Genomic DNA, 15,564 nt, shown 5'->3' with positions numbered 1-15,564 from the left:
TTTTCAACAAAAGAGGACCAGTTAAACTGGACACGCCTTCTTGTTGCTCGGATCTGCTTCTTATTTTTCTGTCTATATGAAATACGTTCCTTGACATAATTGATTTCGGACAAACCATCCCTTCCCCTCCCATTCCCTTGCCCCCCTCCCCCTTATTTCAAGTACCACTCTCTCTTTTCCTTCCCTATCTACCCTTACTCTCTCTTTAAACAGATTATTGTTGTAGTAATGTTCAATATCACCCCATATTTTTCTTCTCTCCTTTCCTTTGTGTGATGAGTTAAGGTTCTTTCAGCGCCTAATTAACCTTTTGGAATTGTTTGATTGTTTTCACTTCATGGCTTATTATTGACAATTGTTTTGATGTCATATAACTGAGTTCATTTACCTGTAACTTTTGTGTTATCTTATACAAAACTCTCAATAAAAAGTTTAACCGCTTCACGCCGCAGCTCTTTTCTGTTTTTGCGCTTTAATTTTTTGTTCCTCTTCTTCCCAGAGCCATAACTTTTTTAATTTTCTGTCAATATGGCCATGTGAGGGCTTGTTTTTTTTGCAGGACGAGTTGTACGTTTGAATGACACCATTGGTTTTACCATAACTTGTACTGGAAAATGGGAAAAATAATTCTTTTTTTTTCCGCCATGTTCACTAAATGCTAAAACTTGCCATTATGATTCTCCAGGTCATTACGAGTTCGTAGACTCAAAACACGTGTAGGGTCTTTTTTATTTAAGTGGTGAAAAAAAATCCAAAGGCTGTTAAAAAAAAATGGCGTCATTTTCCGAGACCTGTAGCGTCTCCATTTTTCGGGATCTAGGGCCAAGTGAGGGCCTATTTTTTGCGCGCCGAGCTGACATTTTTATTGATACCATTTTGGAGTAGATTCCATCATTGCGTTATTGCATTTTATTGCAATGTTGCGACGATTCTGGCGAATCTGGAGGATTCTTTTTTTTTTATATTGATAGATTGGGCGATTCTGAATCCGACAATGCCAAATATGTGTATTTTTTTATTCTTTTATTTTGAATGGGGCGAAAGGGGGGTGATTTAAACATTTATATATTTTTTATATTTTTAAAAACTTTTTTTTCTACTTTTTACTTGATTCGATATTCTCCATGGGAGACTAGAAGCTGCGATCATCCGATCACCTGTGTTACATATAGCAGGACTTCAGCCCTGCTATGTGTAACAAAAGTGCTCATCTGGGCGGCGTTCATAGCAGATCAGCTATGACAACAAAAGGGGTCTCCTGTGGACCCCGGGTTGTCATGCCAATCCATCGGCAACCGCGATCATGTCACGGGCTCGCCAATGGGCGTGGTTTGTGATGCACTTCTACTGCGGCCATGTTAAATGCCGCTGTCGGAGTTTGACAAAAGACAATACAGACATTACAGCAGGGGATCACAGAGGATTCATTATGTGAGGTAAAATATTTCACTACCTGTTTTTAAACAATATTTTACCTCACAAAATGAATCCTCTGCGATCCCCTGCTGTAATGTCTGTATTGTCATTTGCTTCCTCCCCCGCCCAGGAGCTGTGGTATGTTCCGTACACCGTGTGGTAAAATGACTCATTCGGCTGCAGTCGGAAGTAGACACAAACGCTTTCGGCTGCAGGTTTATTTTAACAGCATAAAGTACTACAGACTTCAGTCAAAAAAACTTAGCCTTGCTGGTACCTCAGGGTGTGAATGAGCAAGTTTAAAGGGAATCTGTCACCCCCTGGGACTTTTCAGACCGCTAATATGGGCATACAGGTGCTATAAATGTGAATCTACACTTACCTGTATGGCCAATATTAGCGGTCTGGTTTCTGTTTAATCGCTTTTTTATTAAATTATTTCTGCTAAGCTTCGGGTCCCCCGGACGCCAAGAAATGGCTGCCTACTAGCCCTATTTCCATACTCACCTCACTTCGCCACGCCACAGGGCCCTGTGACGTGCTGTTCCCACGCGTGAGCTGTTTCCTCTGTACGGACGGCGCTCTTCTCCCTGCCGTCCGTACAGCAGGGAACTTGTGCGCCGGTGAGTCACTCTGCCTTCCCAGCGGCTGCACACAAGCTCCCTGCAAAACACTTCACTGACAGCAGAGAGAAGAGCGCCATCCGTACAGGGTAAACTGCGCAGTCACAGGATCGGACCGGGAACTGCACGTCACAGGGCCCTGTGATGTGCAGGAAAGGTGGAGTGAGTATGAAAATAGGGCTAGTAGGTGGGCATTTCTTGGTGTCAGGGGGACGCAAAGTTTATCAGAAATAATTTAATAAAAAAGGTATTACACAGCAACCAGACCGCTAATATGGGCCATACAGGTAAGTGTAGATTCACATTTCTATCACCTGTATGCCCATATTAGAGGTCTGATAGGTCCCAAGGGGGTGACAGATTCCCTTTAAACTCGCTCAGTCACACCTTGAGGGGAGGTAGTGTGAATGACTTCTCACCCTATTTGCCATTCACAAAAACCACACCATTTAATTGAGTTAACCCCCAGCATATAACATGCAGGCAGAAAGTTTGTAGGTTTCAGTTCACACAGGCTAGCAGCCGGAGTGGCACATATCTCCCCTCGTATATAACACCAGTGACTCTCACAACAGTCAGACACAGCCAATTTTTAACATGAACTTTTGTTCGCGGGAAAACCCCTTTAAGTTGTAAAAATTGTTGAGAAATTGGATTTCTGTATTTACCATAAAATTCCTTTCTAGTTGAATACATTGGAGGACACGAGCGTGGGTACCTTATTCATATAAGATGCACTTCTCCCCCCCTATATTTCAGAGGAAGATGGGGGTGCGTCTTATAGTCCGAATAGCGCTTACCGCAGGGGGTAGGTGTGGATCGGAATCACAGGAGGCATGGTCGCTGCTGCAGGAATCCGGCAGTGGTAGGATTGGGGCAATGCTGCAGACCCTGGGCTTGGATCTGCCGGTGGTGGGCTTCAGGAAGATGGTGCCGGCACATGCATGTATTTAGATCTCAGCTCAATGACAAACTGAGATCTCAATCTGTGCATGCGCTGCCTCTGGCGCCATTGTATTAATCTTTTAATTTTAGACAGACTAAGTGGTCTTGTACTGGTTATCCCTGGGCACACCCACTCGTAATACCACTTATTGACAATCATTGTACACTGATGGCCCTGGTACATCCTGCGAGCATACATCATACACAAACGGCCCCGCTTTTTATACGTTGTACACACACGGCTCCGCTCCACAAGCGGCTGCGTACATCTGGTACACACGTGGCTCCGCTCCATACACCTTGTACACACGAGTCTCCGCTCCGTACCCCTGGTGCACACACGGCTCTGCTCCGTACACCTCGTACACACGCGGCTCTGCTATGTACACATCGTACACACACGGCTCCGCTCCGTACACCTCATACACACGTGACTCCGCTCCGTACACCTCATACACACGCGGCTCCTCTCCGCACACCTCGTACACACACGGCTCCGCTCCGTACAACTCATACACACGCGGCTCTGCTATGTACACCTCGTACACACGCGGCTCAACTCCGTACACATTGTACACACGCGGCTCCGCTCCGTACACCTCATACACACGCGGCTCCGTACACCTCATACACACGGCTCCGCTCCGTACACATTGTACACACGCGCCTCCACTTCGTACACACGCGCCTCCGCTCCGTACGCCTCGTACACACGCGCCTCCGCTCCGTACACCTCGTGCACACGCGCCTCCGCTCCGTACACCTCGTGCACACGCGCCTCCGCTCCGTACACCTCGTGCACACGCGCCTCGCTCCATACACCTCGTACACACGCGCCTCCGCTCTGAACACCTCGTACACATACTTCACAAACGGATACAAAATCTTTAATATCATTATGTAACGATGGCCACCAAAAAAGTCTAGCAATGGCTTTCCGTGTAGAAGTAACCCCAGGATGACCACTCAAGTCGGAATCATGAAACTCCTGTAACAGAGGCAATCTTAGATGCACAGGCACAAATAATTTTGACCCTAGAGTAGCAGAAGAAGTCAATGACTGAACTTTACAAATCTCCTGTTCCAACTCCGAGGTTACCAATACTCTGAAGAACAATGGAGGTTCAGGAGGAGAAACTAAATTGAGATTGCGTGATAATGCGTCAGTCTTCATATTCTTGGACCCCGGCCTGGATGTGACACAGAAATTAAGCCTAGAGAAAAACAAGGACCATCTGGCCTGTCTGGCGTTTAATCGTTTAGCTGATTCAATGAACGCTAGATTCTTTTGATCAGTAAACACAGTAACTTGATGAACCATTCCTCAAAGGCCAATTTAACAGCAAGTAACTCATGATTCCCAACATCATTATTTCTTTCTGCAGACACATGGCCGCAGGTTAGTCAGAATTTTGGGCCCCTGGGATAAAATGGCCCCTGCCTCGACCTCCGAAGCATCCACCTCTACAATAAATGGTTCTTAGAAATTATGTTGAAATAGAATGGGAGTAGACATGAAATAATCTTTTAATTTGTCAAAGCCTTAATAGCATCCGGCGACCAAACGTTGAGATCCGCCACGTTATGTGTGAGGTCAGTAAGAGGTTTAGCAATATGAGAGAAACCCCTAATGTATTTTCTATAATAGCTGGCGAATCCTAGAAAACATTGCAAAGCTTTAAGGTCACAAGGTTGAACCCAATCAATTATGGCATTCACCTTCCCAGGGTCCATCGTAAACCCTTCTGCTGACAAGATAAACCCCAAGAATGAAATTTCCTGAACAGAAAAAAACAAATTTCTGTAATTTAGCAAACAAAGAGTTCTCCCTCAAACTTTGTAATACTACAGATATGTTCTTGGTGAGAGTCCAAATCGGGCGAGAAAATTAGAATATCATCCAGGTAAATCACAACAAATTTTCCAATGCAATCAGAGAAAACATCATTCATAAAATTTTGAAAAACTGCAGGTGCATGGGATAACCCAAAAGGCACGTCAACATTTTCAAATAAAACCTCAGACGTTAAAAATGCCATTTTCCACTCATCACCCTTCTGGAGGTGCCATTTTTCTTTTTAACAAAGAAAAATCCGGCAGCTACAGGGGATTAGGAAGGGTGGATATGACCCTACCTTAAACTTTCATTAACATATTCATTCATGGCGGTCTGTTCAGGCCCAGACAAATTGTAAAGGCGAGCTTTAGGTAATTTGGCATTAAGGACGAAATTAGTAGCACAATCATAAGGACGATGGGGAGGTAGTATCTCCACCTCTTTTTCCGAGAAAACATCTCCAAATTCCTTCAGGTACCCAGCAGACCCTTCAGACTAGCAGAGCATATTTCCCGCAGCCAGGTTTTTGTTCCTAACCAGGCCCTATTTTTCTAATCTGACATGTGTCACTTTATTTGGCTATAACTTTGGATGCTTCTTCTGATTCCATGGATTTTGAAATATTCTTTTCCTATGACACATTGTACTTTATGTTCCTAGTAATTTTAGGTTGATATATTTTGTGTTCATTTTTTAAAATACATGAAAATTGATAAATAATGTAGAAAGATTTGTAATTTTCAAACGTTAAATTTGTATGCTCTTAAAACTATGATACCAGACAAAATAGTTAATAAATAATATTTACTGTATTTCTTCTTTAGGTAGGCAGCATTTTTCCAACATGCCCTTTTATATTTTCGATATCCTCTAATTTTATTAATGATAATAGAAAGTTTACAAATTTAGCAACAAGTTTTTATGTTCAATTAAATATACAAAAAACTATTTTTGGGTAATAAATCACTTGTGAAATTACCTATCGAACACATGTGGGTAGAGTTGAAGTAAAAGTCGTATACATACACACGTGAGTCGACCAGTATGCACCAACTTTGAAATGTGTAGAACAGACCAAGGTTCAGATTTCGGTTGAGCCATGTTTGAATCTGTTCGAGAGCATGCCCAGAAGGATTCAGGCAGGGTTGAAAGCCAAAGGTGGATTTACAAAATACTAACAAAATAATAAAAATTAAAATTTAGATTTTTAGAAGCAAAATAGTAACAATGCAGTGAGATGACAAGAATCTGCACAAGTAATCATATACTAAATAGTTGTCAAATTTATGTATGAAATAGTCAAGATGATTGTCCATAAAATGATGGTTTTCTCAATTTCGAAGCAGCAGTGGATGTTGAGATATGGAGCCTTAAAGTCAAAAGTTCAAAACATTGCTACCCTCTTGCTCGTCACTGTACAGTTGTACACTGCTGTCTGGGCACAAGGCAGGGATCAGAAGGGAAGGAGCCCCATTTAGCTATTGGAATGTAATGATTTTGCTGGAATAGTTTGCAGGCACAATGTAACATTGTCACCTGGCAGCTCAAAAGATGGCTACCACGAACAGGCTACTACACTTTCCAGGTTCCAGGGATTGCCTTGCCCTTCACCCTTTAACTTTAACCCTTATACAGGGATCTGGACATGGATCTTCGTGCTTTAGTATGTAGTATGAAATTAGCATGCAGTGGATGTGGGAGAGTGAAAATTGCACATATGCCATTTTATTACCCAAGAGATTGTACCCAGATTGTCCTCCAAAAGACATACACACCGTAAATTGTGAAATGGGGTCTTCTCACTAGAGCAATGCCAAATACATGGATGCTAAATGTGGTTTGAGCACACTGCAAGTCTCAGAAGCAAAGAGATCTGACTTTGGGAGAGTGGATTTTGCTGGATTGGTTTATGGAAGCCATGTTGCTTTTCAAGAGCCTTTCAACTACTAGTAATGTGGAAACATCTGTTTTACCATTGACAAATGATTGACCTGAGTGGGGGCTTGTTTTTTGTGAGATGAGTAGAAGTTTTATAGGTATCATGTTCACCTTAATAACATATTTTATTCCAATATTTGGTATCTGTCATTGTCTTAGTGAATAATTCAATTTGTCTACATAACTTGCCATTTCTACTGATATTTTAATTAGAAATGTTCAAAAATATAAATTTCAAGGATATTCTATTCAAAAATAATAATTTGTTTTATTATTTGCAGATAAACGTGACAGGAGATCAGAGGGAAAGCTGACATCTTCAATTTTTAAATCTGATGATCTTGAGATCCCACAGGATAAAATTGAAGTGAATGTCATTACTCCAGATATACCAGCATCCCTTCACAGCAAAGATCTATCATCTGATCCTTTGAAACAAGTCCTATCTTCTGATTTGTGTCAGACTACTAAGAAAAATAAAAGTCACAAAAATGCATTAAAAAACAAACTGCTCTTAAAGCAAAGAAGCCATGTTCACTTTCAGAATATTTAAAAAGTTTTCCCCTCGAAACATCTTTTATTAAACAGCAAAAAATTCACATAGAGAAGAGATGTTCTTGTCCCAAGTGTGGGAGATATTTTAACAAGAAATCATATTTTGTTAGGCATGAGAGAATTCATACTGGGGAAAAGCCACATTCGTGTTCAGCATGTGGAAAATGTTTTTACAGAAATCAGATCTAGTTAGTCATCAGAGAACTCACACAGGGGAGAAGCCATATTCATGTTCAGAGTGTGGAAAATGTTTTTTACAGAAATCAACTCTTGTTACAAACCCGAGAACTCACACAGGTGAGAAGCCTTTTTCATGTTCACAATGTGGGAAATGTTATGTAAATAAAGCAAAACTTGTTATACACCAGAGAACTCACACAGGGGAAAAACCTTTTTCATGCTCAGAATGTGGGAAACATTTTCAATAAAATACATATCTTGCTATACACCATAGAACTTACACAGGGGTGAAGCCTTTTTCATGTTTTGAATGTGGGAAATGTTTTACAGATAAATCAAAACTTATTAAACATCAGAGAACTCACATGGGAGAGAGGCCTTTTTCATGTTCAGAATGTGGAAAATGTTTTGTGCAGAAATCAACTCTTATTACACATCAAATAATTCAAACAGGGTTGAAGCCATACTCGTGTTCAGAATGTGGGAAATGTTGGGCAGACAAACCAAGTTTTGTTAGACACCAGAGAATTCAGAAGAAGCAATATTGAAGTTCAGAATGTGGGAAATGTTTTAACCACGAATGGTACCTTCTTGAACATCAAAAATTCCACATTGGGAGAAGCCATTATCATATCTAGAATGTGAAAAATAATTTACTGGAAAATCATATTTTGTTTGCCATCAAAAATAACTCAAATGGGAAAAAACTATATATTTTATTGAAATATTGTACAAAAACATATAACAGACAGTCATATAATTAAAAAAGAAAGGGAAATTGCATATACGGTAAGTTCTAAAGTAGCTAATAATACCTTTCATCCAAAAAGCTAATAAAAAAACAATATTCAATATGCACTGAATATTTCACATGTTATATATTTATATATATACACTGCTCAAAAAAATAAAGGGAACACTCAAATAACACATCCAAGATCTGAATGAATGAAATATTCTCATTGAATACTTTGTTCTGTACAAAGTTGAAAAGCTGACAACAAAATCACACAAAAATCATCAATGGAAATCAAATTTATTAACCAATGGAGGCCTGGATTTGGAGTCACCCCCAAAATTAAAGTGGAAAAACACACTACAGGCTGATCCAACTTTGATGTAATGTCCTTAAAACAAGTCAAAATGAGGCTCAGTATTGTCTGTGGCCTCCATGTGCCTGTATGATCTCCCTACAACGACTGGGCATGCTCCTGATGAGGTTGCGGATGGTCTCCTGTGGGATCTCCTCCCAGACCTGGACTAAAGCATCCGCCAACTCCTGGACAGTCTGTGGTGCAACGTGACGTTGGTGGATGGAGACATGATATCCCAGATGTGCTCAATCGGATTCAGGTCTGGGGAAAGGGCGGGCCAGTCCATAGCTTCAATGCCTTCATCTTGCAGGAACTGCTGACACACTCCAGCCACATGAGGTCTGGCATTGTCCTACATTAGGAGGAACCCAGGGCCAACCGCACCAGCATATGGTCTCACAAGGGGTCTGAGGATCTCACCTCGGTACCTAATGGCAGTCAGGCTACCTCTGGAGAGCACATGGAGGGCTGTGCGGCCCTCCAAAGAAATGCCACTCCACACCATTACTGACCCACTGCCAAACTGGTCATGCTGAAGGATGTTGCAGGCTGCAGATCGCTCTCCACGGCGTCTCCAGACTCTGTCACATCTGTCACATGTGCTCAGTGTGAACCTGCTTTCATCTGTGAAGAGCACAGGGCGCCAGTGGCGACTTTGCCAATCCTGGTGTTCTGTGGCAAATGCCAAGCATCCTGCACGGTGTTGGGCTGTGAGCACAACCCCCATCTGTGGACGTTGGGCCCTCATACCACCCTCATGGAGTCGGTTTCTAACCGTTTGTGCAGACACATGCACATTTGTGGCCTGCTGGAGGTCATTTTGTAGAGCTCTGGCAGTGCTCCTCCTGTTCCTCCTTGCACAAAGGCGGAGGTAGCGGTCCTGCTGCTGGGTTGTTGCCCTCCTATGGCCCCCTCCACGTCTCCTGGTGTACTGGCTTGTCTCCTGGTAGCGCCTCCAGCCTCTGGACACTATGCTGACAGACACAGCATAGCATTGCCACAGCTCGCATTGATGTGCCATCCTAGATGAGCTGCACTACCTGAGCAACTTCTGTGGGTTGTAGAGTCTGTCTCATGATACCACGAGTGTGAAAGCACAACCAACATTCAAAAGTGACCAAAACTGAGTGTGTCTTGATAATTGCCAATAATTTCCATCTGTTGTCTATTCCATTTGCACAACAGCATGTGAAATTGATTGTCAATCAGTGTTGCTTCCTAAGTGGACAGTTTGATTTCACAGAAGTTTGATTTACTCTGAGTTATATTCTGTTGTTTAAGTGTTCCCTTTATTTTTTTGAGCAGATCTCAGCGATCTGCTATTCATTACAGTAACTTTCAGCACCCAATCTCCATGTCTGAACAAAGTCTGTAACTTCTCTATCTACAATAAACATGTTCATATTACACATACTAGTTACATCTACCATCCATTCCTTCTTTGTAGGAACATCTGATGTGATCCATTTATTAAATCCCTTTCCCTTTTCCCTGCTACGTATAGTAGTTTTTTTTAACCATTATTGGAAACCGATTTCCTTCAAGACAAGGCATAGAACTTGATGAGTCGCCCATTTGATCTAAACCTGCTGATTCAAAAGTTTAGAAGCTCCCGAAGTCATGAAATAGACAAGGAAATTTAGAGTTGCTTGCCAATGCTCCATCTTTTGTGGATAAAGCCTCTTGAGCCTCGGCTCTTTGCCTCGCCACACAAAGTCTTTGAACACATTTCCTATGAATTTGAATGCTTTTTCTTTTGTAGCAAATTGTGATATTTGAGAACACATAGAAAATGGGAGGAAAATGAACCAGTTTTTTTTTTCGGATATTTTTTATTACTTTTTTTTTAAGGGAAATTACAATAAAATGTCCCCAATCCTCTTTCTCCCAACACATAGTGCTTTGGTAGGATTATCTAAATAATGTTAGGGCTACAACAACATCATATATTTTAAACAGAAGAATAGCGGGATGAGGGAGGTTAAAGGGAATCTGTCACTACATTTGACTTATCTAAGCTATTAATATGAGCATACAAGCTGTCTCTCTCATATCAGATGCCTTGTTGTTGATAAATCATCTTTTTATCTGTTTATGTAAATGACCTCTTCCAGGGTGCCTCCGCTTTTCAACTCCATATATTTTGCCTCTTAACAATGTCACTCTGTCCCTGTTATGTCGGCCAGTTTAGTGGAAATCTCGCCTTTGCGCATTACTGTTCTCTTCTTTCCGCCGCAGTCTTCCACCCTTCTATGGGCATAGTGTCACGGTTGTGTCAGGTGTAATAGACAGTCGCTCTGGATCTGGCTGTAGAAGGTCACTGTGCTTGGCATTACAGACGCCTTATTAATCCTTCTGCCTTTAGGACCCAGCGGCGACCTCCCTCCTGCTGCTGATTGACACACCCTTGCCTGGGAGTTAAAAACACTCAGTTTGGTAAAGGGAATCGCCGGTGATACTTCTATGTAGAGGCTTGGAGCACTATCAGACGGCTAGCATCTTCTCTGGTGCAGTTGGAGGACAGTTGGCGTTACTCCTCTGGTGTCTGCTCAAGCTAAGTTATCCTCTTTGTTTGTCTACCTTGTTTAGTTTGTAGTGGGGCCTGACCGGTGCTCATCCCTCCCTCTTCCTATCTAGGATCAAGCTCTAGTGTCATCCAGGGTTTAGGGTCCTGCTCGGCGATAGGTGTGGAACCTATATAGGAACGGTAGGGTAGGCAGGGTGATATTAGATCTGCTTAGGGGTCTCCACTCCCCCCTTTCCCTAGTGTTTGCAGCCTCCCCCTCTTCCCTTCGTGTTGCACTTAGTCTTTCCCACATCTTGCATGACATTACCACCGGCTATGCATAAATAGAGAAAAAAATGTTGGGGTCTCTGCGGGTAGGCCGGTCCAGCTTGAATCCAAGGATGCCCTCCCGGACAGGTTTTCAGGAGGTAGGGACAAGTTTTTTGTGTTCAAGGAAGCTTGCAAACTATATTTTAAACTGCGTCCTTACTCCTCTGGAGATGAGGAGCAGCGAGTGGGAATTGTTATCTCACTACTGCAAGGAGAGCCTCAGTGCTGGGCTTTCTCTTTGCCACAGGGTTCGGTTTGTCTCCAATCAGTGGACGGTTTTTCGAGGCTCTAGTCCTCATCTATTATGACCCTGACTGCATCTTTTGGCTGAGTTCAAGCTGCTTTGCCTTGAACAGGGGAATCGGTCAGTAGATGCAAAATGGAATGACCTGGCTATCAGAAGCCAATTTTGGCAGGGCCTTACAGAAAGATGCTTTGGCAGCGTATGAAACCCCAGCGTTCTTGGATGCTGCCATGTCTCTGGCCATACGTGTTGATAGACGCCTTCGGAATAGGTGGGTGAGACCACCTTCTCCGAAGCCCTTTTTTAGGGGTAATGCCCCTTTGCCGGTAGAGCGTCCTGGGGGTGAATCAGTACTGGGGGAAGTGGAAGAACCCATGCAGTTAGGGGGTGCCTCTGCATCGTATGTTTCCTCTGAGATCCACAAAAAAAGGGCGTGTGTTTTTTGATGGAAAAAAGGGACATTTTATTGGAGCCTGTCCCTCGATTCCTAAGCAAAAGGAAACTCGATTAACCCTTGGTAGTCTGGAGTTGGATAATCAAGGGGTGTGTTTATCATCAACCTGCAGTTCTCGGTTTGTCCTGACAGCAGAGGTGGTGCTAGAGAGCAAGACTGATAACATTTCTGTGTTTGTTGACAGTGGAGCTGGAGTCAGCATGGTTGATGCTGAGTTTGTGAGAACTCATGGTCTTGCTTTCTGTACTTTAGCTAAGCCCATTCCCATTTTTGCCATCGACTCAGCGCTACTTGCACAGAAAGCTCTAACTCAGATTGTACATAATGTAAGACTGAGGATGGAGTTAGTTCATTGTGAGATAATCCCTTGCTATGTCTTGGACGTTCTTCCTACTCCAATTGTACTGAGTCTAACCTGGTTGGTGAAACATAATCCGTTGGTGGATTGGCCATCCAGAGAGATTAATGAGTAGGAAGATTACTGCCATGTGAACTGTTTAAACATTTCCCTTTCTACAGTCTCTACGGAGACCTTACCTGCATTTTTGTCTGGTTTTGAGGACGTTAATTCTGAGATGAGGTGTCAGGATTTGCCTCCTCATTGTGCATATGACTGTCCTATTAACCTGACCCCCAGAGCTAAACTATTAAAGTCCAGACTGTATAATCTTTCTGGCCCTGAGAGACAAGCCATGAAGGATTTCATTGCGGAAAGTCTGGAGAAGGGACATATGAGACCTTCATCTTTGCCCGTGGTGGCAGGGTTCTTTTTCGTGAAGAAAAAAGATGGCGGTCCCGGTTTAGATTTCCGGGAATTAAATCAAATTACCATCCTCTAAATTGTTTTTTAAGGGGATCCTACAATCTGGTTAGAATCTGAGAAGGGGATGAATGGAAAACAGTGTTCAATACCCCTGAAGGGCATTTTAAGAGTCTGGTTATGCCTTTTGGTTTGACCAATGCACCTGCGGTGTTCCAACATTTCATTAATGATATTTTCCATCATTTGGTGGGCAGGTTTGTGGTGGTCTATCTGGATTATATTTTGGTTTACTCAGCTGATTTTGAGACACATCGGGGGCATGTTAAACAGGTGCTTCAGATTTTAAGGGATAAACTATATGCCAAACTAGAAAAGTGTGTTTTTGCGATCCAAGAGGTACAGTTTTTGAGGTACCTGTTGTCATCTTCGGGTTTTCGGATGGATCCGGAGAAGATCTGTGCTGTCCTTGATTGGGACCGTCCCGAGAACCTGAAGGCTCTACAGCAATTTCTGGACTTTACTAATTTTTACCGGAAATGTATCCAAAATTATTCGGCAATTGTGAAATCCCTCACTGACATGACAAGAAAGGTGTCTGATCTTTCTAAATGGTTGGATGCCGCTGTACAGGCTTTTTCCTCCCTAAACAGCGGTTTTGCCACTGCACCTATACTCAGTCAACCAGATGTTTCCCAATCCTTTATTGTGGAAGTTGATGCGTCGGAGGTGGGGGTTGAGGCTGTGTTGTCTCAGGGTCCGTCCCCTGGTAAATGGCGTCCATGCGCTTTCTTTTGTAAGAAATTATCTTCGGCTGAGAGAAATTATGACGTGGGTAATAGGGCGCTTATGGCGATTAAACTGGCATTCGAAGAATTGCGACATTGGTTGGAGGGGGCTGTCCATCCTATTACTGTTATTATTGACCATAAGAACCTGTCATATCTTCAATCGGCTAAACGTCTCAACCTTAGGCAAGCTAGATGGTCCCTGTTTTTTACTAGGTTCAATTTTATTGTCACTTTACATCCAGGGGTCAAAAATGTCAAGGCTGATGCTTTGTCCTGGAGCTTCCCTGGTGGTGGTGACCATGAGAATCCTGCCCCGATTTTATACTCTGAACTGGAGGGTGAGGTGTTAAAGGCTCTGGGGGTGCCCCTACCTCCTGCCCTTCAGGAAGGTTATTTGTACCATCTAATCTGCGCCGCAAAGTAATTAGGGAACATCACAACTCTGTGCTTAATGGTCATCCAGGTGGTAAGGCAACTACGGACCTCCTTTCTCGTTTTTTTTGGTGGCTGGGGTTACAAGTCTGCTTGTAATATTTGCGCATTCTAAAATATCGCATACCCGTCTGTCTGGTACTCTTCTTCCGCTACCTATTCCTGGCAGGCCATGGACACACTTGTCCATGGATTTTATTAATGACCTACCGGTATCTGCAGGCAAAACTGTGGTTTTGGTGGTTGTAGATAAGTTCAGTAAGATTGTTCACTTTGTCGCATTACCGGCAATTCCAAATGCCAAAACTCTTGCTCAGTTGTTTATAAGAGAGATCGTGAAGCTTCAGGGGGTTCCCTCCGATGTGGTGTCAGATCGAGGGGACCCAGTTTGTTTCCAAGTTCTGGAAAGCGTTCTGTTCTCGACTGGGGGTGCAACTGTCCTGTTCCTCTGCCTTCCATCCTCATTCGAATGGGCAGTCCGAGCGCATTAACCAGAATCTGGATACTTACCTCAGGTGTTTTGTCTCTGAAAACCAGAAGGATTGGGCAACTTACTTACCGCTGGCAGAATTTGCTATTAATAATCGCCAAGAATCTACCGGCAGGTCACTGTTATTTGGTGTATATAGGGTTTCCATCCACAGTGGTACTTGATACTTTTAGTAGGGGAGGGTCTTCAAGAGTTCCTGAGGAGGAACGTTTTGCTTCATCGCTCTCCTTGGTGTGGCGGGGGGTGCTGAGTAATTTGAAGATCATGGGAGACAGGTACAAACGTATGGCTGACAGGAAGTGCTCGCCAGGTCCGGACCTGAGTGTGAATGACTTTGTGTGGTTGTTTACCAGGAATATCAAGTTGAACATTCCTTCCTGGAAGCTGGGACCTAAATTTATTGGTCCCTATAAAATAAACGCTGTCATTAACCCAGCAGCGTTTCATCTTGTGCTACCTCAGGCCCTTAAAATCCACAATGTCTTTCACTGGTCTCTGCTCAAGAAATATGTAGAACCTCTTGAGTCTTCTTCCCTACTGCTGCCCCCAATCATGGTTGATGGTAATTTGGAGTTTCAGATTTCGAAGATTGTAGATTCTCGTCTACAGCGTCGTTCCCTACAGTACTTGGTGCACTGGAAGGGTTATGGCCCAGAGGAAAGGATGTGGGTTTCAACTTCAGAGGTGAATGCCTCTAGTTTGGTTTGTGCATTCCACACATCTTATCCTGAGAAACCTGGTCTTGAGACCACTCATAGAAGGATGGGGGGTACTGTCACGGGTGTGTCAGGTGTAATAGACAGTCGCTTTGGATCTGGCGGTAGAAGGTCACTATGCTTGGCATTACAGACGCCTTATTAATCCTTCTGCCTTTAGGACCCAGCGGCGACCTCCCTCCTGCTGCTGATTGACACACCCTTGCCTGGGAGTTAAAAACACTCAATTTGGTCAAGGGAATTGCTGGTGATA

This window comes from Phyllobates terribilis, unplaced genomic scaffold (assembly GCF_046119375.1).
Source record: "Phyllobates terribilis strain yellow unplaced genomic scaffold, ASM4611937v1 Scaffold_5__5_contigs__length_657084704, whole genome shotgun sequence".
Classification (NCBI taxonomy): Eukaryota; Metazoa; Chordata; class Amphibia; order Anura; family Dendrobatidae; genus Phyllobates; species Phyllobates terribilis.
This window is presented reverse-complemented; position numbering follows the sequence as displayed.